The sequence below is a fragment of the Pan paniscus genome, chromosome 10 (assembly GCF_029289425.2).
Source record: "Pan paniscus chromosome 10, NHGRI_mPanPan1-v2.0_pri, whole genome shotgun sequence".
Taxonomy (NCBI): Eukaryota; Metazoa; Chordata; class Mammalia; order Primates; family Hominidae; genus Pan; species Pan paniscus.
Window position 1 is genome coordinate 97,125,234 of NC_073259.2, and position 26,969 is coordinate 97,152,202.

Consider the following 26,969-nt stretch of genomic DNA (forward strand, 5'->3'; position numbering starts at 1 on the left):
ATTTAATTGCATCTCAGCAATGCTCCCTTGTGAGCACCCATTAGGCATAATGAATAATTCATAGACTTCCTAGGGTGCATTCTGCTCGTCTGAAGTACAAGAAGAAATAACGAAATAATGAGGCGATTGCTTTTCAGCGCCCTCCAACTCCACTCCACCCCTGCCACTTTGCAATGTGTGGGACGTACCTGCCTGGCTGGGCAAGAAAGGCTGCAGGACAAGCAGGTTGGGGAAAGTGCATGTCATCCTGACCAGGTTAAGCTTGAGCCTGGACCCATCCCCCAACCCCCACGTTTTCCTAGCATAGGAAGACTATCTGGAGGCCTCTGCCCTCCCCTGACACTTGGCAGCCGCTGCTTCCTGGGCTTCGCAGTGCAGCTGGCTCTCCAGGCACTGGGTAAAACAGAAGTCAGGCTGGGGGTGGCGGGGACTTTCCTAAAGGAATCGCGTGCAAAGGGCTGACAGCATGGCATCCACAGGCTGCAGCAAGTGCCCAAACCCAGAAATTCGACAGCCACAGTGGCAGCCAGAAGGCTCTTTTCTCACAGTGGAACCTCAGGGGGTGGGGGGACGGGAAATGATAAAAGAATTTTCTTTTTTAATTTTTCCGATTTTTCATCCATCTTAATGCATCAGCTGTTTGGCAGCAGCACAAGTCAGAGACATATGTCCATCGGATTTATTCCTTTTTCACTGCTTCCATTGAAGGCCAAGAAATTCTTCCACTGTGACTTCCTCCCCCATTCCAGAAAGGAAGTCCTTAGAACTTTTGCCTGTAGGACCCCAAATGTCGCAAGCCCTTAGAACAGTGGTCCCCAACCTTTTTAGCACCAGGGACAGGTTTCATGGAAGACAATTTTTCCACTACCGTGGGGAGGGGGGTATGCTCCACCTCAGATCATCAGGCATTAGTTAGACTCTCATAAGGAGGACAACCTAGATCCCTCACATGCACAGTTCACAATAGGGTTCGCGCTCCTATGAGAATCTAATGCCGCTACTGATCTGACAGGAGGCGGAGCTCAGGGCAGCAGCCTGGGAGTTGGGGATCCCTGCCTTAGAACTTGCCTATAGGACCCCAGATGGAGAATAGGCCATGGATTGTGCCTCTTCACCCCAGACCCTTCCTGCCCCTTCATATTTAATCCATTATAATAGCTATCATTTATACAAGGGCAACTATATGTCTGCAAGAATGATTTCACCTAATACCCATGAGATCCATAGTGTTATTATTGCCATTTTACAGATCAGAATGCTGAAGCTTATGTAGGTGAGCTTGTCTAAGGCCGCATAGCTAGAAAGCAATGAGGCTGGGATCACAAACCGGGAAATCTGAATCCAGAACCAGAAATCTCAAATTCCCATGTTCTCCCCACCTCACCCCTGTTTTGACTGATATCATCTCTTTTCAATTTGTTTCTTTTTAAATTTCAACCCCAGTTTGTGATTTGACCTAGGCGAATGACAAGCTCTGTATCTTTGTTTGCTATTTAGTAATAAGAATAAAGAATGCATGGGAATCTGTAAGCTTAGTTCTTTCACCCTTTTGAGTTTTCCTTGTTTTTTGAAATTTTTCTTGGAGCTGTATGAAATACGATAGCACAAAAAAACAGTATGGTCTAGATTGTCAAGAAACTCAGCAATATCATATGCAAAAACCAGTGCATCCAGGTACTAGACTGGAAGCCTCTGGACTTGAAGTCAGAATGCCTGGATTGTAGTAAGTACTGCCTCTGCTCCCTGCTGTGTGGACGTACCCAGGTAAATCGTTTACCTTGCTGAGCTTAGTTTCCTTATCAATAAAGTGAAGAAAGATGTAATATCTACCTAGCCAGTATCATTGTGAAGATTAAATAGAGTAAGTTGTGTGAGATGCTGTTTGCTATTTGGCCTTCTCTTCTGCCACCTTTATAGTCAGTGCTATGTAACCAAGGGAAGGCAAGGCAGTGGGCGAAGAGAACAAGAAAGATAAAGTTGCTGCTAAGAAAAAAAGCATAATAGCTCTCGGGAGAACCTACTATTTCTCCCTTCCTCTGGGAATCTCCTGGGAAGCCCCCACTATTCCCAGGACCAGCACCAGCCACTCCCAGCTGGCCCTTCCCCCATTCTCAGCTCTCCAGAAGGGCCCTGCTTCAGGATAAGGTCACATTCCAGTTACCCCCGTTTCAAAAGTCAGCTCTAAATCATAAACTATCTTCCTCATTTCCTTGACATAGGCAGCCTACCAAATGAGCAAGAGAAAATGCCCACCATCAGTTCATTGGTGACATAAAAAGAGTAAAAATACGTGCTCCCTGACTGGGCAGAAAAAGCTAGTTTGTGGGGTTCTCATGTGTTCCCCTTTCCACCCTAAATCATAATCAGAAATGGAGGCAAACAATGAAATTAAACCTTCATGGGTTGGTTTGTTGCAGGTAGGTTGAACAAAGAAAAGAAAAAAACAAAAGATACTTAAAACTTCTGGAAATGATTATAGCCGAAGAGGATAGATGGCTTTCTCTCAGTTTATCTCTGGGGAACATCTTTGACCTTTGTTTCTTCATTGCCCTCCTTATTCCCCGCAGAAGAGTCATTACGTTGTCCTGAAAATCAATACCGGGTAGGCAGCAGTCTTTACCCTTCCATCCCGCGGCATTCACAACTTGCGTGGCAACCCCTCAGATGCATGTCTCCCCTCTTCCCGCCTCCATTGCTCTTATCCTTCTCTCTCTATTTCATTTTTCTTGCTATTGCTAATCTCTCCCATGTTATGATGACACTGTTTCTGGCTTGTCTCAAATAAGAAGACATTTCAAGACTTTGTCACATCCTCCACGCCTACATAGGGCTTTCCCAGGTCCTTTTTTGTTGTTGGATATGGATATCTTTTTAAATGGAGGAAGGAAGGAAAAGAAGAACACAGGCAAATTTGTGGCATTAAACACAAACTGAAGCAGGACAGGGCAGGGCAGGCATGTGGGAGAAAAAGCCTAAGGCCACCTGTTTGGAATAGATTAGTGAGGTTTAAACAAAAACATCCCCAAGCCTCCACTCAACCTCCAGGAAAATGGTACATTTTCCGATTGCTTACTCCCACGCTTCATTCTGTGAAGGGGAAATAAAGAGAGGATGACTTGAGAGCAGATGGGGGCAAGGCTATCTCAGAGGAAGATCGGGGCTCACGGGGTGGTCCACAGTTTTTTACACAGTTGGAGAGTAGGACAGGAAGCAGCAGCTGCAGCAGCCTGCCTCCGCTGAAAAACTGCCTGATGACCCAGAACTAAAGATTTCATTTTATGGGGCGGTGCCCGACCTTCCTGAGACAGGACATTCATCTACTTTTTCAGGATAGTACCCATGCCATACTGATGGTACTCTTGAGCCGAAAAGGCAACATAAAGAAGCTGACCAAAAACGATTGTAAATTGGCAAATGCAGTTGTATAAAACACATCTTATATAAATATATTTACATGAAAAATAAATCACTTTATTACAAAATAATACAATTAAGGATGTCCTAGAAAAATCTGGAACATTTATATGTTGTATCCATACCTGTAATCACTTCTGCTCCCTTCAGGCATGTGCCTGTGCACACACACACACACACACACACACATACACAAGCACATATTTAAACTGTCTGGCTATGTGATTTTCTTAAAATTGCTTATCCTGATAATTGATATATTCCAATCATGTCCTCCTGGAGAAAACTATAATCCCTAAGAAGGTCCTTATTAATGAACTTGTAATGCCTGGCTGATGGGGAAGATGGCCACAGTAGGTTATGGTTATGCTGACATTTAGACAGATTGGCTTGGCCTTCAAATCTCATGGTATTGGAACAGATTGTTGGCTGAAGTCTGAATTGATACAAACTACAGTTTTCTGGAGAAGTTTGGTGATATTAAATATCCATTCCCTTTGACCTGATGATTCCAGTTTTAGAATGTTTGAGGGTTTTTGTAACAGGAGTGTTTTCAGAATGAAAACTGAAAACAACCTAAATGTGCATCAATAAGAGATTGGTTAAGTAATTATATAAAACATGATATAGATCCACACACATTAACATGGAAAGATGTTCCCAATATATAGCTTAAAGGGAAATGGAGATTACAGATCATATGTACAATATGACTGAAATATATATTATATATAATATGTTATATATATATCATATATTATATATAATATGTTATATATATATCATATATTATATATAATATGTTATATATATATCATATATTATATATCTTCACATCCTGCTTAGGCATAGGAAAAAGTCTACAACAAAATATTAACAGAGTTATATCTGTATGGTGTGATTATACCTAATACTCTTTTTTTTTTTTGAGATGGGATCTTGCTCCGTTGCCCAGGCTAGAGTGCAGTGATATGATCATAGCTCACTCTAACCTTGAACTCCTAGGCTCCAGGGATCCTCCTGCATCAGCCTTCTGAGTAACTAGGACGACAAATGCATACCTCCACACCTGGCCACTTCTTTTTGTAGAGATGGGGGTCTCCCTGTGTTACCGAAGCTGGTCTTGAACTTCTGACCTCAAGCTATCTTCCTACCATGGACTCCCAGAGTGCTGATATTATAGGTGTGAGCCATTACGCCTGCCCCTACCAGTACCTTTTTCCTTTTTTTTTTTTTTTTTTTGAGATGGAGTTTTGCTCTTGTTGCCCAAGCTGTAGTGCAATGGCACGATCTCGGCTCACTGCAACCTCCGCCTCCCAGGTTCAAGTGATTCTCCTGCCTCAGCCTCCTGAGTAGCTGGGATTACAGGCATGCGCCATCACGCCTGGCTAATTTTTGCATTTTTAGTAGAGACAGGGTTTCATTGTGTTAGCCAGGATGGTCTCGATCTCCTGACCTCATGATCCGCCCACCTCGCCACCCAAAGTTCTGGGATTACAGGCATGAGCCACCACGCCCGGCCTCCAGTACTCTTTTTTAATCCAGACATTTATCTGCATTTTCTGATTACTTTTGCATTAAGAAAGTATTACTCTATATTCAGAAAACATAATAAAGCCATTCTAAACAAATTACACTAGGATGGGCTTCCTTATCTACTCTGCATTGCCAGTCTCACTTCTAAGTACACGAGATCAGTTCATCAAAGGCAGTCAGTCCTTCTGAGGCCAGCTGAGAATGATGTGGAGGGGTTGTTATTCTCCATAATGTGGATCTGCTATCAAGCAGATCATGCCATATCTGCAGTCAAAGAGACCTCTAAGATCTGTTTTAAATTCTGACTCTGGCATTTTGGCAGTACTGTATACTAAGCAGCAAGATGAGGACCAATTAATTCCACAAATTCAACTATGACTAATTTTTAATCAATGAATTGGCTCTTTAACTTGGGCTTTTGGGAAACACAAAGAGGGAGCAATTTATTGAGAGTTGCCCTGAGATCATTTACCGAGATTTTAAGTGTGTATGTCCTCACACATGCACACACATACACACACACACATCTCTGTACTATGGTGACATTTAGTATATTCCTGGATGTGTTGTTCTTTTCCAGCAATTTCTGTTATTGCATATCAGGCAGCAATTGAGGCATTCTGAGCTTTTGCCTAGATAATGACTCAACAGAACAAAGCAGCCAATTCTTGACTTTTGAATTTCGAAAATTTTTTTGACACTCACAGCAGACACAATAGCATAAGAGGGAAAAAAATCAATGAAAGAAAAATAGAATTGAAGAAAAACTAAGAAGTTCTTAGTCTGGTCAGTATTTCTGAGAAAACCCGATGTATCTGGCCCTTTCCCCCAGTCTAGGTCAGGACACTGAGAGGACAAAATAAAACCCAAAGGTCAGTTTGGGAGTCGGAGAACAAAAATAGCACATGCCTTGTTTCCCAGGTGAACTTTGGGGTATGGGAGGGTCTACCCCAGCATAGGAAGACAACAGTGGAGTGTCATGGCTGTAATATATGTATAAGCAGATGGGCCTATGGCAGGTTCACAGAGGCACACCCTAGCATCACCCCAGCAACATGGGGTGCAACATGATGCGTACACCCCAGCAACACGGCAAGCAGCCAAGAGCAACACACACACGTGACATTGGGTTGCAATGAGCTCCAAGAAACCTTGCCATTGGAATAAGGGGATATCTGAGTGTCCATTTGCACTGCCGTAACAAAATATCACAAAATGGGTAATTTGTAAACAATAGGAATTTATTTCTCATGGTACTGGAGGCTGAGGAGTCCAAGATCAAAGTGCCAGCTGGTTTGGTATCCGGTGAGGGTTGCTGTCTGCTTCCAAGATGATGCCTTGCTGCTGCATCCCCCAGAGGGACAAACACAAACACTGCTTTCTCATGTGGTAGAAGGGACAGAAAGGCAAAAAGGGGCTGAGCTCACTCCCTCAATCTGTTTTACCTAAGGACACTAATCCCATCCTTGAGGGCAGAGCCCTCATAACCTAATCACATCCCAAAGGCCCCATCTCTTAATACTGTTGCAATGGGGATTAAGTTTCAATATAAATTTTGGAGGGGACATGAATATTCAAACCATAGCAGGGGGCATAGTAATCTTTCCCTGATGCTTTGATATTATTTTTGCCCCCCAAATGTAAATGCAAAATCAAGAAGAAAACAGGAAGAATAAAATAACATATTTACTGAAATTACCTTGAATTTACTAAGCTTAGGTTGCCACCGCTTGCTAAATGAAGAATTTAGTTAGAAATAAATTCAACTCTATTTAATTAGTTTTGAATGGCAAAAACTGCAATTTCTTTTGCACCAATCTAATAGAAAATTAGAAAAATCAATATAAAACTTGTGTTTTTCCTGAGTATTGTACCTGATTTAAATAAGCTAGGGATGCCAACTGAGGGATTCTTCACCACCTAAGGACTTCTTGGCCATAGCCTGAGCTATATCATTGGCATAACTCTTTCTAATCTTAATGACCAACCCCACTATATTTGTAGAGTCGTTGGCTGGGTACATACTTATCAGCCTAGCTTCACAGTCAAAATAAGCCTCACACAGACCACTATATCTTTCTGGGCCCTCCCTAAGAACAAGTATCCTTGGATAGGCCCCTTTATCATAATTGCAAGGGCCTGTACCTCTGCCCATTATTTGGTATGAAAAAAATGATTTTGGAGTAAAATGCCACTATTCTGAAGGACTTTTTCTATTTTCTTTTTAAAAACTCTTTCCAATCCCCTGGCTCCACCCAGCATACACACAACACACACATACACACACACACACACTCACACACATTTCTCTCAACATATGTGTTCCCCCAACAAACAGACACAAACATCTTGACCTTTACATCCAAATGTGGTCCCCAGAAAACCAAAAGAAGTAAACACAAAGCAGTTATCTCTGCATCATAACAAAAATTTTGCAATATCATTAACACCTTCTAATCCTATCTTCATCACCACGTGCATACTATATACAAGAAAAAAGTATTCTCTAGCTCATTCCTGAGGAATACGAAAAACAAGATTGGTAAAGGCTGCATTAGTGCTTAAGTTAAAAGAGAATGTATAGGGATGACCAGTGATTCTTTCATAAACCTTGAAGAATGTTTGGCTCAAAGAGATAAGCTCCTAACAACTCAGTGCATGGAGGGGGAAAGCATGAAACAGGGAGCAGAAAGGAATACTGCATTTAGTCAAAACTTCAGAAGAAATCATTGAGAACAGCCATAATAAAATTTAGACAGAAGTAGATTTAACTTGAACACTGTTGGGAATTGCAGTTCCCCTGATTGCCAGAGGCTTTGTATATCTTTTATATTTTATTAGCAATTTCTCCCTGAAAAAAGAAGCAGACACACAGTATTCACTTTATATTAACAATGCATCATTTTTATCCTCTTGCTTACTCTGGGTCATTTCTTTATAGTTTGCAGAAGATGTATACAAACTCCCCACTGACCTCCAGTCTAACAATAGAGTTCTAATCATTTAGAATAGATGTAAAACTTTGACATCCATTCTATAAGAAATTTCCAAGCAACATGGGATTCTGGGATTGTACATCTCATTAACAGAACACTAGTGTTTTATTAATTTGGCAGTTATGTGCTAGATGAAGTTGAGCCAGGACGGATGGCTTAGGACACTGCTACACTGATTGCTATGCAGCAGAATTGCTTGCTTACTTGGCTGCGTGCACAACTAAAATGCAATTTCCATGAAGCCGAGAACTATATTGTTTTTATATCTTCAGCCCCAATTGTCATTAAATATTTGAATAATAAGTGAATGGAGTTTCTTAAAGTTTTTAAGGTCCAGAGTAAGGAGAAGCTGAACTCACTGGGTAGCAGTGGCAAAATACAAATATTTCCCATGAGGTTTCCTCTAAAAGGATCAGAACAGGATCATACACAGGCAGGACAACCTTCTAACAGGTCTCTGGGTCCAGTGAAACTGGCATGGATAAGGATCAGGATCTACCAACTTTTTAGCCAACAGGTATTGGCATAAAGCAACATGATTTTTCAAAGGAAACAAGATGGAAAAGATAAAGAAAAGAGGCAAAACATATGAAGGAAGAAGAGAAAACATGGGAGGCCACATACAAATCAGAGGTCTGTCATTCTGCCTCAGCAGCCCTCAGATCACAGGCTGGTGCATCTGACCCACGTGATCCGTGGACTTCGCAGTGTGTGTACAGGCCAATGTATTTACAATAGCATAACTGCTCATAGATCAAGAGTTTCTGGGCACTGATGCACATTTTCTTATGCATGGAGATGAGGCAATTTGGAAAAATCTAGCCAATTTAGTTTTTTGGTTTTTGGGTTTTTTTTGTATTTTTTTTTGAGACAGGGCCTTGCTTTGTCGCACAGGCTGGAGTGCAGTGGCGCGATCTTGGCTCACTGTAACCTCTGCCGCTTGAGTTCAAGCGATTCTCCTGCCTCAGCCTCCCAAGTAGCTGGGATTACAGGCACATGCCACCACACCTGGCTAATTTTTGTGTTTTTAGTAGAGACAGGGTTTCAGCATCTTGACCAGGCTGGTCTTGAACTCCTAACCTTGTAATCCGCCCATTTCAGCCTTCCAAAGTGCTGGGATTACAGGCATGAGCCACCATGCCTGGCCTACCAATTTAGTTCTTACTGATGCCTATTATGATAAGATTTTCTGACCCCAAACTCAGGATACGTTGTCTGATCAATGTCTTGTCTGATAGGGGGGACACTGAATTCCAGGACTGCTCCAGAAGATTTAAAATACATGTTTTAAAATCCCTTTTATTGAAATTCCAGACCATGAAAAAAAAACCACAAAAGGTACTCTAAAATTGATCCTAAACCCAACTCCCCAGTTCAAAACTCAAGATGCTTTATAGAACTTATAACCAACTCTGTTGAAAACATTGATTCTCTACATACACAGCACTCCTTACACTAAATGTGCAAGGACTTTTCCAAAACTATTCAATTCTCTAGGGAACACCCACTGGTTGTCCTATAATTTAATTCAATTTTAACATTATCTACCTGTAGTTAATGTCAGATCTCACAAGTTCATGGGCTCAGTCCCACAAGATTTCCCCCACTTCAGATGCCAATCACAAGTCTGGGCCTCCCATACTTCTGACCCACTGTCTATATTGGGGAATCCTATGACCACTCCCCTTCAGGTTTAATAATTTGCAAGAATAGCTATTAGAACTCAGGGAAATATTTTACTTTTGTTTGCCAGGTTATTATAAAGGATATTATAAAAGATAGAGATGGATAGCCAGACGAAGAGGTACATAGGAAGTAGTCCAGTAGGGTTCCAAGCATGGCAGCCTCTGTCCCTGTGCAGTTAGGATATGCCACCCTGTAGGATTGTGGATGCATTCACCAACCCAGAAACTCATCAAATTTCATCGCTCAAGAGTTTTTGTAGAACTTAATCTCCAAGCCCTCCCCCTTCCTGGAGGTGAGGGGATAGGGCTGAAAATTCCAGACCTCTGATTGCTTGGTCTTTCTGGTGACCAGCCTATCTTGAGGCTATCTAGGGACTCCACTGTAAGTCCTATCATTAGCATAAATGCAAATGTGTGTAAAAGGGTCTCATTATGAAAAACAAAAGACACTGTTATCATTCAGGAAATTTCAAGGGTTTTAGGAGCTCTGTGCCAGGAACTAGAAACAAAGACCAAATTTTTTTTATTATACCTCACCAACCCTCCATATAAACCATAATTAAATTTCCTAAATGCAAAAACTGTAAATATATATTCTATTATTTTTATGTCCTTGTGATAGTTAATTTTATGTGTCAATATGGTCAGGCTAAAGGATGCCCAGATAGCTGGTAAAACATTATTTCTTAGAATTTCTGAATGTACCTCTAAAAATGTTTCTGGAAGGGATTAGCATTTGCATCCGCAGACTGATACAGTAGTTCGCCCTCATCAATGTGGCTAAGCTTCCCTAATCTGTTAAGGGTCCAAATCGAACAAAAAAAATAGAGAAAGGGGGAATTCATTCTCCGTTTGAGATGGGATGTCCATTTTCTCCTGCCCTTAGACATTGGAGCTCCTTGTGGCCCTTCAGACTTGAACTGAATTAACACCACTAGTTCTCCTCGTTCTTCAGCTTGCAGACAGCAGATCATGGAACTTCTCGGCCTCCACAATTGCATGAGACAATTCTCATAATAAATTGACCGATTGATCGACTGATGATTGATAGATTAGATAGATAGATAGATAGATGATAGACAGATAGATAGATAGATAGATAGATACATACATACATACATACATACATACATACATACATAGATCCTATTAGTTCTGCTTCAAAACCTGGACCAATACAGTCCACTTGGTATTTAAGTTACTTTAATAAGAAGTAGGCTTTCATGAAATTTACTATCCTGGTTTAATTTCTTTAAAATAATTTTCCTTGAATTTTAACTTTTAGAAAACAAATGAGAGATGTTTACATTCAATCAGTTCTTTCACGCTGAAAAACTATTGTATAAATGGAAGCATGAGAATGGTTTTTTCCCCTACCTATCTCCAAGGCTGAATGAGAGCTGCTTATGACAAATTATGGGGTGGGCTTTAATGCAGATGTGTCTGAATCTCGGAAACTATATCTGTATGAAGACCCAGACAAAGGTAGCATGCTGAGTACAGTTAGGAGAAAATACCTAGGAAATATGTAACTCTGAGGAGTTAATGTGTTTACAATTACAAAATCTTGTGTCAGTGGTTGTTGGTAAGGTGACTAGCATCTAATAGTAGAAAGGACCCAGAAATCCTCAGTGCCTGTATGCAGTTCAGAAGCTGCCTGTTTGACATATGTTACACAGTATTCTTTCCTTTGGATTAAAAAAAAAAAAATAACCCAAAAGAGGAAAAGTAAGGTCCCCTCTAACCACCAATTAAGCCCTATCCCCTTATCTGTCTCTCTCTCTATCCCCTCCATAGGTAACTGTTAAGAGTTGATATTTACTACTCCAGGTCTCTATAATTTTTATTACTTGTATTATCTCATGACTATATACAATTTTATTATCACTTTTGGGGTTGGGGGTTTTGTTTTACAATTGAAGTATATTTTACAAATAATAAAGTATACAAACTCTTGAGAATTCAGCTCGGTGTATTTTTTACCTATATATTTCCACTTGGACAATCAATACTTTGAAACTTTCTAAACCCAGAAGGCTTCCTCAGGTCCTTTTCAAGTGAACATCCCCTGACCCCAAAGGTAACCACTATTCTCAGCCTTTTACCACAGATTAATTTTGCCTAAGGTCAGATGCAAATTTTGGGACTAAGAAATCCCTTATCACTGCTGTTTGTGATTATGGATTATTTAAAAATTAGAATATGAACAATAAAATAGACTGGTTGTAAAATGGCATAGATATTTTTAGATGGTTCAAAAATCCTTTCAGTAACTTCCTTTGCTTCAGGGTCAAAGTGGTGAGGAGCAGGGCATGTGTGCAGACAACAGAGATTTCCTGAATTGATGCCTTCATTCTCTGGCCCACGGAAGGGAGGTCAGGTTGTCTTTATCCAAAATTCAGAGGAAAAGCCTCTGTAGGTTTCCAGAATGTTAGGAGACTAGGCCTCATAAGAAGTCTCTTTGAGGCTGTGGGGAGGGGCCTCGCCTAGGAGCCCTCCATCACTTGTGTATGCTACGAAATTTAAAAGTGGCAGCCTCAGTCGGGCGTGCTGGCTCACACGTGTAATCCCAGCACTTTGGGAGGCTGAGGCAGATGGATCGCTTGGCTCGGGAGTTCAAAACCAGCCTGGGCAACATGGTGAAACCCCATCTCTACCGAAAATACAGAAAATTAGCCAGGCGTAATGGCATGCGCCTGGGGGTCTGAGGTAGGAGGATTGCTTGAGCCCAGAAAGTCGAGGCTGCAGTGAGCCAAGATCGCACCACTGCACTCCAGCCTGGGTGACAAAGTGAGACCCTGTCTCAAAAAAAAAAAAAGTGATAGCCTTTAGTTACTTGGGTTGCACTCTTCGGTGTGTCACATCAAAGCCCAGAGTAGATCTGAACAACAGAAGAGACACACACCAAATGACCCACCATGCTATGACTCTAGCCCAGACATTTGGGGATGTTCAAGCTGTGTCCACTTGGGACATTGCCGTTACAACAATAACTAGCATTTACTGAGCATCCACTCTGGGTCAGGCATAGGGAGCTACAGTCATGGACTTTTTAACAATGATTGCATCAGTGATGGACGGCATATACAACAGTGGTCCCCTAAGACTATAATACTGTATTTTTACTGTACTTTTTCTATGTTTAGATATGTTTAGTTACACAAATACTCACCATTGTGTTACAATTGCCTCAGTATTCAGTGCAGTAGCATGCCATGCAGGTTTGTAGCCTAGGAGCAATAGGCTATACCATGTAGTCTAGGTGGCTCTACCATTTAGGTTTTTTGAAGTACAATCTATACTTCCAAAATGTATATAAAATGCAGTCATGTATTGCTGAACAATGGGGATACATTTGGCTATTGGTTACATTCAGTCTTCTGTTACCTGGGCTGCACTATTATGTGTGTTACATCAGAGCCTCAATTTCTTTTTCTTTTTTTGAGACAGAGTCTCACTGGGTCACCCAGGCTGGAGTGCAGTGGCGTGATCTCAGCTCACTGCAATCTCTACCTTCCAGGTTCAAGCAATTCTCCTGCCTCAGCCTCCCATGTAGCTAGGATTAGAGGCATCCACCACCATGCCTGGCTAATTTTTGTATTTTTAGTAGAGACAGGGTTTTGCCATGTTGGCCAGGCTAGTCTCGAACTCCTGACCTCAGGTGATCCTCCCACCTCAGCCTCCCAAAGTGCCATTTCCTTGCAACAAAACAGCCAAATGTATCTCCATTGTTAAGCAATGCATGATTATATTTTATATACGTTATCCCAACCTGTCTTCAACAATTACCTCATGTTTTTGGTATTATTATTGTTACAACCCTCATTTTACAGATAAATCACAAATCAAAAAGTTAAGTGATTTTCACAAAGATCACAGATTGTAAGTGTTAGCCGACACTGGACCCAGGTCTACCAAATTCCTAGCTTGGGATTTATTTTTGCCTGTGGTAAATTGATTGTAGTAATAGCCCCCAGTTCTTTACTCCTCCCTAGGTCTGTGACCTTGCCATGTAACTCTACAGTTCCTGCCTATTTTGACTGCACTCCGCCATGTGACTTGCATTGGCCAATGATATGACACATATAGACTTGTAAAGCACTTTCACAGTTGAGCTTACCTGCTCTTACTCCTCTATCATGGCCTGATACCATGTGTGGGCTAAATAGAAATAGTACCAAGTCACCCTGGTAGTCCCACTGAGGCTGTCAGAAATCAGCCAACAGCCAAACAACTCCCAAACATGTTAGTGAGCCCACCCAGATCATCTGAGTCCTGTCAAATTTTGAGCTAACCAAATGCTTCTTGTTGTAAGCCACTGAGGTTGTGTGGTTGTTGATGCAGAATTGTTGTGGCAATAGATGATTAATACACTACACTGCCCCTGCAGTTAGACTGCCTAGGTTTGAATCCCAGCTCCAATACTAGCTGAGTGACCTTGGGAAGTTACTCAACATCTCTGTGCTTCAGTTTCCTGGAAATGAGGAATGTAGATGTATAATGTGGATTATTGTAGTATCTATTTCATAGGGTATTTCTAAAAATGTAAAAGCTTTTTTATGACATATAAATTATATAAAATACACTGTACAAACCTTTAGTGTACATATTGATGGATTTTTACATACACTTATACACATGTATATATGCTCATATAACCACTAACAAGATCCAAATATTTCAGATCTTCAAAATGTCCCTTTGTCCCTGCCTGATCAGTAGCTCCTCAAAAGTAAGTACTATTCTGACTTCCATCATCATGTATTAGTTTGGTCTGTTTTTGAAATTCATATAAACAGAATACAATATGTACTCTGTTGGGCTTACCATATTTCACTTGTGTGACTCTGTGTGAGATCATCCATACACTTCAGTATAGCAGTGGTTTGTTCCTTTTCATTACTATGTAATATTGCATGGCATGAATACACCATAATTATTATCTATTCTGTTCACATTGATGGACATTTGAGTTTATTCCACTTTGGAGCTTTTATAAATAAAACATTACAAACATTCTTGTACATGTCTTTTAGTGGATATAAGATCTCACTTATATTTTACTCATATACCCAGGAGCAGAACTGTTGGATCATAGGTTATACATATGTTTAGCTTTATGAATGCTGCCAAAACAGTTTTCTAAAATGTTGTGCCAATTTACAATCCCATTAGCAATGTATGAGTGTTACAATTAATTCATATTCTTTCCTGCATTAAGAGATAAAAAGTCAAGTCATAGACTGAGAGAAGATTTTATAACAATATATAATTGACAACTTTCTGAAGAAAGAACTACAAATCAACTGACCAATCAAAAACTTCTACAAAAGCAATATAGACAGTTCAATTAAAAATGGGCAAATGACCTGATCAGCTCTTCAAAAAAGAAGATGTTCAAACGGCATATAACAGGTTCATCAACATTTGTTATCAGAGAGAGATGCAAATTAAACCATAATGAGACAACATTACTATCAAGAATGCTAAAATTAAAACTACTGACAATGCCAGGTGTTTTCTTTTGTTTTTAATAGATGGCATCCAACACTACACATCATTCAGCAACCTGTTGTTCAGTTAACATACAGGCTTAGAGAGCTGAACATGTTGCTACAAATATAACTAACTCATTCCTTTTAAGTTCTCTTTAGAATTCCGTAGTATAAAAATACCACAGTTCATTTCAACATTTCCATTCCAATGGAAATTTACTGTTCCAAATGAACAGTAACGAACAATCATATATGCCTCCTTGTGCACATGTGCAAATGTTTCTCTAGAGTAGACAACAGGGGATAAAGTTTGTGTGTCACAGAGAATGTGTATTTTTAGCTTTAATCATTACTAGAAAAATCACCTCTTTATCAGCTGTATTAATTGGCTGTCCTGCCAATAGTGTATGAGACATCTAATTTAACAAATTAGATGTCATCCAATTTTTAATTAATTTTTTAAATTGATGTTTAAAGTGGAATATTATCTTAGTTTTGCTTTCTGTGCTTACTAGTGAGGTTAAACATCTTTTCATGACTTTATTGGCCATTCGTATATCCACTTCTATGAATTGTCTTTTCATAACTTTGTTCTTTTTCTGTTAATTATTTATTTTTCTTACTAGCATCTATTTCTAATGCAAATCTTCAATATTTGGTGTGTTTTGTGAATATTTTCTTTCAATCTACCAAGTGTTTTCTAACTTATACTGATCTTTATTGTGACAAGGGTTTATAACTGTGATTCAGTAAAACTTAGTATTTTCCCTTATGGCTTTTGCTTTTATTTCCCGTTTATGAAGGTCTTTCCTATACTAAAGAATGCATATATTTTTATAATATAGTTTTAGTATTTACCTTTTTAATACACTTGGAGTTTCTAGTATAAGATATGTCTGACTTTTTCTCCAAGTAGAGGGCCAATTTATTGAATAATAAATCCTTTCACCTCTTATCTGAACAACGGAGTCATAATATACCAAATTTTATGTAAGAGAATATATATTTCTAATCTCTGTTCTGTTTCATTGACTCACTTATATATCCCTGCACCAACACATTGTTTTAATTAATATCTTTATTTTATTTTCTAGCAAGTGCTATTACAATGCCCCTGCTTTTTTATTCCTTTCCGAAATTGCCTTGCTCTTCTAGCACATTTACTTTCATAAAATTTTTAGAATTATTCTGTTAAATTTGGCTTAAAAATCATACTTATATTTTTATTGCAGTTGGGATTGCATTGAATTTGTAGATTATTTGCAGTAAAATTGACATTTTAAAATATTGAGCATTTCTATCCATGAACATGGTTAATCTTCCTATTTATTTCTGTCTTTTATATCCTTCAATAAAGTTTTATAGTTTTCTCCACAAAAGTCTTAAGGAACCTCTTTACATTATTTAAATTTTTGAATGAATTTTTGAAAATTTCTCCTATTAAATTTTCTTTTCTATTCCTTTTTCTTTTTTTAATTTTTGGAGATGAAGGTCTCACTTCATCACCCAGGCTGGAGTACAGGCATGATCATAGTTCACTGCAGCCTCAAACTCCTGGGCTCGAGAGATCACACCTCAGCCTCCCAGCTAGCTAGGACTACAGGCATACACCACCATACCTGGCTAATTTCTATTCTATTTTCTAATGGGATATTACTGATATATAGGTAAGGAATTTTTGTTTGTTTGTTTATTTGTTTTTACATAGTTTTTTTTTCTTTTTTGTACTTCCTATATGAAGGTTCAATACATAGTATTTTCTAATAAATATCTTAATGTGCTTTTGGTATTTTCCTGATATTACCCATACTGGTGGAAAAGATTGAAGATAATATGCCAGCTACCAGTATCCCACAAGATTACCTGTGAAGAATTCATGAAAATATACTAAAATAAGTTTTCATAACAATTTAGTATGGAATGAGTCTCTATTAAACCTGTTCAGGGAATATGTTTCCAAAAATATCTCATTATAATATAGGTATTATCATCCATAAAATGATCTGATACCACATTCCATCCACCACACCAGCCCAGTCCCTCTAAGCTTCTAAAACAAGTCCTCACTATCACTGCTTCCCTACTCTTCTCCTCGGCAGATTTCCCCCAGCATCTGATCTTGCTGCCTATCCCTTATATTCATCAGTTATTCTCTTCTTCTCTCATAGAGCAGTGGTCCCATTAACATGGTAAGAAACTGTTTATTTGCTTAAACAGGCAAAACAGGAGAGGAAAGCTGCACTGCCCTTTCCCTTCCTAACCATGTCTAAATACTGGCTGCCCTTAGTACAATTCTAAAATGGGGAGGGGGAAACAACCAGAGATATAGGTAAATTTAAAGATCCTTTCCCATTGACTTCCTCTGGTTTCATCTTCAGAGTAATAAAACCAACCATAAAAACTAGTATTCATTAGGCCAGGCACAGTGGCTCACACCTGTAATCCCAGCACTTTGAGAGGCCGAGGCGGGCGAATCACGAGGTCAGGACTTCGAGACCAGCCTGGCCAACATGGTGAAACCCTGTCTCTACTAAAAATACAGAAAATTAGCTGGACATAGTGGCGGGCACCTGTAATCCCAGCTACTCGGGAGGCTGAGGCAGGAGAATCGCTTGAACCCAGGAGGCAGAGGTTGCAGTGAGCCAAGATTGCACTACTGCACTCCAGCCCCTGTGACAGAGTGAGACTCCAGCTCAAAACAAAATAAAACAAAACAAAAACTAGTATTTATTGAGCACTTACTAAGTGTCAGGCTCTGTGTGAGGTACTTTGTATTTATCATATTTAAGAACCCCAACAACATTGTAAAGTAGAGAGTATTATTATCTTCACTGGGTAGAAAGGATACAGAAGTCCGTAGAAGAAAAATAACTTTCCATGTTGCATAGCCAGTAAGTTTGGCTAAGTTATCCACATCTGAACCAGCCCCTGTTCCTCAACTCTTCTCTAACTTGATAATGTTGTGGGAAGAAAATATGGAGCAAAATAAACACTCTTTTATCTGACACTTATATATTTGTGTTTATGACATTAAAACCTAAAAGATTTTACACATTTCACTGCTCAACACAGTAATCACTGTTTTAGCCATGAAGTACACCCATATTTTGAACCCACTGCAGGTCAGAAAATATCGTCTCTTAGTGACACGGGAGCACATATCTGAAGTTGTGCCAAAATACTACTGGTTCCCAAAATGCTCTTGGCCACATAAATGCAGAGAAAGAAAAGCATAGATGGGACTATGATATTTTACCTCACCCACCTTTTGTGGGATTCTATGAACTTCAGGCTGTGTGATCTTGAGCATGTCACTTCATTTCTCTCCGTATATCTCAGCTGCCTCAGTGGTTAAACAGTGGTAATAAGGGCACTTACCTAGTATGTTTCTGAAACTATTAAATAAGTACCTATATAGTGATCAGAAGAGCGGCTGGCCATTTCAAGTGCCACATGAGAATTCTCACCTTCCTTAGATCCTTCATCATTCCGGGTGACAAAGTTCAAATCTACTTTTATTCCAACATCTCAAACTGGATTCCAGTTTGGGGAGTGGTTTGGAGATCCAATTCTGGGGGGTCTTCAAAAACTTTTAGAAGTTTTATTTTCAGACCTACTCTCTTTTCAAAGACAGTGGGATATATGTTTCTGATCCACTGCAAAGAGTATTTGTTTGGCTTAATTTCTCTCTCCTCCTGCTAAAAGCCACTCACTACTCAAGTTCTACTATGAATCTTTTAGGAAAATAAATACTTCTTAAAGGCTTTTCCTTTGAAGCAGACCATGGTGTTTTGACCAAGTACAAATCTTCATCAGTATATCCATGTTTCTGAAGCTGGCCTCCTGTAGCTAAACGAGCTTTGCTCCCACATCTTAAGTTTCTCTACAATTGACTCACTGGGAGCTGGGCTAACCTGTCCTAGCCTCCCTCACTTCAGCCAAATAAACACATTCCTGGTTCACACCTGTGCAGTCTAGACCAGCCCTGCTGCCCTGCTGCCCTGCTGTAGCGGACTCCTGCCAAACTTTTGCTGAAGAAAACCTCAGAAACAGGAACAGGAAGCCTATTCAGGGATCAAGTTTCCTTGATATAGATCTGTCCTCTGTACTGCCTGCCTGATCCCTCATCGACCTTTTATTCTCCCACTCCTTGTGGCCTTATCTTCACTCTAACTCATTGACTTTGGGTGTCCTTGAACCAACTTTCTCTAATGGCAGTAGATTTCTTGTCTTCCAGGGCTCAGCTAGCTTTGTGACTAACCCCAGCCTGCCCCAACTGCCTGCTACCTTAGCTTGCTTTTGGCTTTGCAGTTTTCATTGGCTACAAGCCCAAAGTAGTGACGTCATTCACCTGTACCCCCAGGGCTGACATATCCCAACCTTTTCCCTTTATGTCCCTGTGAAATGCTCTGGCATCCTAGTTGAAGGAATCTCACTAAATAAAAAGGGTCAGAAAGAATTCTTTTTACACTACCAGGATGTGAACGATATGATACGGCATTGCAAAGCCAGAGAAAACACATTCAGAGGGTCCTGTTTATTCTTCACAGGGGTAATCTTGCTGTATTGGAGTTTCTAAAACCAAAGCATGCAGTTTTCAAATATTATTTTGAAGAAAATAACTCAGATAATCTGTGTCCATTAGTAGATCTTTTCATCTAGTTATAGGACCTCTATATATAAGATGAAAGAACAACAAACCACTTGTAATCCAGAGATTTGCATTCATATCATTTTTATACTACTGGCTGTGTGACTTTGGGCAAGTCCTCTAATTCTTCCAAACCTCCATTTTTCACATATATGACGTTGGGTCCAAAAACACCACTAAACTGTAGTTTTTTGAGATTATGGGATGTGTCTTATTTTTATGAGACTCTTCCCCAAAATGTGGCCCAGAGAAAATGCTCCAAATTATTGATTTCATCAGACTGATAAAAGAATCAAATAAGTTGAAGTATGCATAATCACTTTGAAAATTATAAAGCACCATATAAATATTTTTATTATTATGAATGCATTGTGTGCCAAAACATTTTATAGAATTCAGAACATATTTCCCCAAAAACCCATGGTGCAATTCCCTATCCTTCAGATCACAAATTAGATGTTACCTGAAACATTTGTTTCCCCTCCTGCGTGCCTTCATCAGGCTTGTCCTGTCCCGCTTCTTGTATCTTTTTGTCTGAGCTCCCCACTAGATTGTAAAATCCTTGAGAACAGAGCCATATGGCCTATGTCTGGGTCGTTGTACATATTAATACTATATATAGCAAATAGTATATGCCAGTCTTCATCTTAAGTGCTTTACCTATAAATATTAACTCATGTAATCCTCACAAAATTCTATAACATGGAAATTACTCTTACACCCATTTTATAAATATGGAAACGGAGGCACGGAGAAGTTAAGTGACCTTCTCAAGCACACATAGCCAGTGAGTGACAGAGCTGGGATTTGGACCCAGATAGACTAATTCCAGGGTCCATGCTGTTAACTACCATATTAGAGTGCCTTGGTTGGATGGGTAGGTGGGTGGGGAAGATATTCCATGTACCATTTGTCCTTTGTTATCTCTACTTCCAGAAAAGACAGTAATGTGAAAAAGCAAAGCTGAGGTTTTATACCCCACCATAAATAAGCTACCCAAAGGATTCTGGTGAGCTTGGAAATTACAGCTTTTAAGCCAAAATGACTCCTATCAACAAAGACACATTCACTTCTCCAGCCTGCCCACTTACACAATTTCCACTCTCCTCCCTCTCCCTCCTTCCCCCGTCCCCCAACAAACACATTGACTATGCACTGGATACACTGTCAGTCTGGTCAATTAATTTTGCTATGTACTTCTCCCCCTACGTATCTCACTCCATCCTATGATTTCAAATGTCCTCCAAAAAAATTATCTTTCATACTTTCGTCCAATTTAAATCTCTATATTGAACTGCACACTAGACATTTTTACTTGGATATTTTACAGGACAGACCTCATATTCAATGGATATTCAATTCAACATATCCAAGTCAGGACAAATGAGCTTCCCCTTCAAGTGTGTTTTTTCTAAGGGTAAATAGCAGCAAGCACCATTACTAGGTACTCTAAATAAAAACCTGGAAATCAAGTTGATCATCCCATCTTTGCATCTTATACCTACTCAGTAATTCATGAAACCCAACAATTCTCTTAACAGTATCTTAACTCCACTCCCACTCCCTCTCAGCATTGTAATCTAAGGCACCAAATCTCTCCTCTGGACAATTCTAAGAGCTTCCTAACAAAAATCCCATTTTCATTCTTGCTTTTCTCTAATCTACTCTAACACGGCAGACTCAAAAAGAAAATCATCCCCCAGCTTAAGTCCATTCAAAACCTTCCAGATGCTTTGTGGAGAAAAACAAAATCTTTACTGTGGCTTGCAAGACACTGGGTGGTTCTGCTCCCACCAACTTCTGCAACTTTAACTCATGTCTTTCATTCCCTGGCTTACTAACCTTCAGAACTTAGGGATCTTTCATGAATTCCTTGAATCTGCCAAGTTCTTTCCTGTTTCTTCTAGGCTTTTGCACATGCTGTTCCTTCTGTTTGGAACTCTCTCTTCCTTATTTACTATTTAGTCAATCCCACATTTATCTTTTAAGCCTCAGCTAAATGTCATTCCAATGAAGAAGTTACACATGTTCACCCACACATGCAGACTACATTAGGTTCCCACATTATACATTTTCATGGCATAATGAAATTTTCCTTCACTACACTTTGTTGCACGATGTATTTCCCTTTGATGGCCTCATCAAAGTTTATTATATGTATGATTATTTATTTTAGTCTATCTTTTCTGATAAACTATAAGTTCCATGAAGTCAAAGACCAGTCTTGTTCACTGTTCTGTTTACAGTGCCTAGCACACATCCTTAAATGAATGAATGAATGAACCAATGCTATCCTGGTAGTTTGGAGTGAAATAATAACAATAGACATTCAAGGTACACTTTTTTATTTTATCCTCATAACAACTTTGTGAGATGGTATTATCACCCTTTGACAGGTGAGGAAGCCAGTGTTCATAGAAATGGGGTTAGTTGCCCAGATTGCATGAGACACGGCTGGTATACAATCCAAATCTGTGTGTTCAATAGCTCAGTTCCACTGAGCAATGAGCTACTTCCCAAGTTATTGTAAAATTTATTCTTCCAGGAACAGGGATAATTGTGATCACTTCACTTTTTAAAGAATAAGTTATTGCCTATGAAAAACATTTCTCCAGATGCTTTGTATTTTATAAATGCTGGATAATATTAGTATCTCTTTGGCATTTACAGGGAATTCTTCAGGATAAGCAAAACCAGTGTACCACCACTTTCCATTTAAAGTAAAGCCCACTAAAATCATTAGGTAAAGTCCTGATAAATTAAGAAGTATTTCACATTCATTGAAACGAAAACACATAGAGAAAGAAACTCAGTGTATTAAAGCAAATTACACAGAAAAAGGAAGTTGGTGAGATAAAGGCATGAACTAAGAAAATGGAAGAGATACTGGAAGAAAGAGAAGACAGATAAGTACAAGGACACATGGAAACAAAGAAAGAAAAACAGACTATTCAAGTCCCTGGGAGAGTCCAGAGGAGCACATGGCAAGAAAGATGCTGCTTCTGCTTCAAAGCAAAATAGTAGTGTTTCTGACTATCTAAGAGTTTAGTAGCTAATAGCCAGAGTACCTGATGACTAGAAGGTTTGCTCATACCAAGGTTTTAGAATTGATTGGTCAGTCAAAATTTAAACATAACATTTCCTATTTGCATCTAATGTCTTTGTTTGCAACATGGGTGAAAGTGAGAGGAAATTTGAGGATAGGAGTTTCTCCTCTGCTAGGCCAAAGTGTGTGTGGCCCCATCTCCAGTGCCCTATTCCCCACTTCTGAAACCAGACTGGGATTTGTCCTGATCCCCTAACTGAGTTCTTACACAGACCTGCTACAGTCAGTCCATTTTTTTTTTTTAACTCTGAAAGTTTTCTTCTCCATAGAATGGAGATAGACATTCTGGGCTGGTCTTTCTCAGTGCTATTTGGCTCATAGTGTCTGAGAAGTGGGAAGGAGTTGAAAGAAGAATGTTTAGTGTAACCTCAAACTGGACATGTGACTCTCCACTGCATTATCCCACCCAGCCACCACCCCTAATTAGTTCTTTCACCCCTCCCTCAATTCCAACACTTTATTAAATGTTAGTTTTTTATAATTACTTACACTGTATAGTTTTTCTAGGATTATGTTATATTCACATAAATGGAAAGATTTTGAGGTCTTTAAAAATTATGGTGATACAGTTCCTACTTTATGCATTATGCACAAGAAAATATAAATGAAGGATAAGTTAAAATAACAGCATGAGGTTTGCAAAATATTTTTTAAGAAAATCTAAATTTCCAATGTTGTTTTGGTATTCAAAGGAAAAATTAAAAAGTAAGTTGCATCCTTGGAGACATCATCCCTGTATAGCAGTGGTTTCCAAGGTGTGGTCACTGGTTTAGCTGCAGTAGCAGCATCACCTGGATATGTATTAGAAATTCAAAATCTCTCCAGGCTCCAGGTAACTGAGAGGGAAAAAAAATAAATTCAAAATCTCTGTCCCACACCAGATGTACTGAATCAGAAACTCTGAGGTTGAAGGCCAGCAATCTGCTTTGTTATAAGCCCTGCCCCTTGAAGTTTGAGAACCACTGCTTTACGCCATGAAGTAGAAGGCTTGGATGTAGATGTGTTGAGGGAAGTAATAGGAATACAGCGAGTGTGTTGGTGTGTTTTCATTGTTAAAAATGAGAATAATATTAGATTGAACTATATGATGTTGCTAATAGTCAACCATTTCTGCCCTACATAAAATATAATATAGAATTCAACATAAAAATGTATATTTTAGGTTGATAATCAGTGTGATAAGAACTCATGAACTTATGAAATTTTCATAAATGTTCCCTAGTGGTCTAAAACCAACCTGATCATGGCTTCTAATCTCAGAAATGAGCTCTAAAGTAATTACAGGTATGCCTTCTAGTATCCAGTAGAGATCATTGGCAGGCAGCCTCCAGCATACATTTCTTGTAAGAAAGTAAGTACTATAGTTGTCTTTCTCCAATAATTAAGACAATCAAGGAAATACAATACTTACATGTTTGCCTGCACATATCTCTGGGCCAAAATAGTAACTGACTGTATTCCCATCCCCTTCTTCTTTCAGGCATATGCCTCCCTCTTCCAAAATGTTCTTCCTTCCCAGCTATTTTTATAAGCAATTACATGCTTATAAAATAACTGACTTCTAGGATGAGATGGAAATTAGCACAGGGCTCACCAGTAATTCTGAAGCAAAGCATGAAAACTGAAGCTCTTAGCTGGAGTCAATGCAAATGAAGAGTGAGTCCCATGTTTCTCTTGTCATCCTGGGTTTATCAGTTAATATGATGCAGTAGACTCTGTTACTGGATATGGCCTAGAAAGAAAAACAACACACCTTCTGTTCAATCTATGTTAACTAGATGAGTAATGTTGAACCAGATGAATATGTTAAATGCACCTTACAATATTTGAGATCTTCAAAAGTAAAAGATGGAGCTCACGTTGGAGGGGAAGAAGGAAGAAAGAGGAGGAATGGAAAAGGGAGTAGAATGCTTTTCTTGGGTGTACATGCCTTCTTCTCAAATTACAGTGACAGTGTTTGAAAGATCAGAATTCTGTCATATAAACCCTTAAACAACAATGTCCCTCACCAGTATATATATGAGTAATATATATATATACTGGTATGTGATGGTATACCATCATGGTAAAGGGAATCAATAAGTAGTCAATACTCATAAATGAAAGCAGAGACAGAAAAAGTAAGGGATCTACAAATTTCCATTAAACAATTGTTTGACACCATATTAAAGATTAGTTAGTGAAGACTCTTTAGCCATTCAAATTTTAAAATAATTATGCCCATTCTTACCATCTGTTCCCTATCCCAAATCGATGATATTATGATCAAAGTGCCTGCCCAGTTTGGAAATAATCCACATACTCAAGAGATCACATTTGTGTGTGTGTGTGCATGTGTGTGTGGAATATTAGTGCTCTGACTTTTGGTTGGCTGTCATTGACTTGTTTGGAGAAATGAATTCATGCTTCTCAGTTCATTTCCAGAGCAACAGACAGATGGATAGTAACCTGCCAGATCAAATTCAAGGTTACAGTATACTTGAAGAGTTTGTGGTTATGTATTTTCTTCTTAATGACAATCTTTTTTTTTTTTTTTTTTTTTTTTGTCTTTCTGTGTCTGATTTATTTCACTTAGCAAATGTCCTCCAGGTTCATCCACATTGTCATAAATGGCAGGATTTCCTTCTTTTGAAAGTTGAATAGTATTCCATTGCATATATATACCACATTTTATTCATCCATCTGTAGACAGTTTGCTTCCATATATGTATTTTTTTTTTTTGAGACAGAGTTTCGCTTTTGTTGCCTAGGCTGGAGTGCAATGACAATCTCAATCTTACCTCCTTATCCATACCATGTGACCTCAATCAGCCACCTGAGAGTTGAGGGCATTGCCACTTTGCAACCAAACTAAGGTGTGATATGAGTTCTACAACTTATCAAGAGCCCGGAGATCTTGAGATAATTAGAACTAGGTAAAGGCAATAGATTATGTATCTGTTCTTTCTTAATTATTCTTGCATACCCTCAATAGAAAGGTGAAAATTTTGTTCTGAATGTGTATGTATATTTGATCATAAGAGTGGGGACAAAGCTAGCTGTTAGTCACTGTGAACCAAAGATACTTCCATCTGGTCAGTTTTGTCTGTCACCCAAGTGTTAAAATTGTATTCTACTCTAAATAAGACAGAAATACTTGTTTCTATTAATTATAAAAGCCTCACCATATTTAAAACTTTTAGCCTGGCCTTTCTGATCTAGTCAAATAAAATAATGGGTTAAAATGTGCTTAACTTAAAGTAACATAAGGTCAGCATAATTCTTCACACAGAGATACACACACACACACACACACACACACACAGTGTTCTTATTTCCCCCAGGAGGACCCAATGGCTCTTTTCCTTCATTTTACCTCGCTCTTCATTCCCACTTACAGGCCCCCGCATAGTTGCTAGCCCAATCCACAGCCTAAGGGGATCTTGTCAGCACATTCAAGACAGCACATTCTCTGCCAGCTCTCACCAATACACACTTCATTCTCCCTGCTTGTGCCAAAATAATTAATAAGTGCTTTGTAGCTTTTTCTCTAGTGCTCTCTGATTTTCCTTGGCTAAGGGTTTCTTAACAGAATACCAGAGATTGGATGGCTTAAACAACAGAAATTAATTTCTTCATATTTCTGGAGGCTGGGAGTCCAAGATCAAGGTGTCACCAGAGTTAGTTTCTTCTGAGGTCTCTTGCCTTGGCTTTTAGATGACCATCTTCTCTTTCTTTCTTCACATGGTCTTTCTCTGTGTCTATGTCCAAATTTTTTCTTATAAGGACACCAGTCATATGGAATGCGAGCTCACCCTAATGACTTCATTTTACCTTAATTATCTCTTCAAAGAAGCTATCTCCAAATACAGTCACATTTTGAGGTATTGGAGGTTAGGACTTCAACTTCTAAATTTTGAGGGGACACTATTTAGCCCATAACACCCATTTAAGAAAATGAAAAGGGAAAGTGGGAGTATGGAAAACACATGACTGATTACCTTCAGTACATCAGAGTCGGGAAAAAAAGAACTCTTGTCCCCAAGTAAAAGTGATGTTCTGGGACTTCAAACAGCGTGAAAAGAAAAGCAATGGAGTGCAGGGCCA

The 26,969-nt window shown here is 39.1% G+C and overlaps 1 long non-coding RNA gene across 1 annotated transcript in view; it reads right to left on the reverse strand.

Moving 5' to 3' along the window:
• Positions 1 to 26,969, reverse strand: part of LOC129393528 (uncharacterized) — a 299,465-nt gene that overhangs the window by 87,672 nt on the left and 184,824 nt on the right. The window contains exon 3 of the long non-coding RNA XR_010108853.1: positions 24,478 to 24,615. This is a non-coding gene — a long non-coding RNA (uncharacterized LOC129393528). The remainder of the gene's footprint in view (positions 1 to 24,477; positions 24,616 to 26,969) is intronic.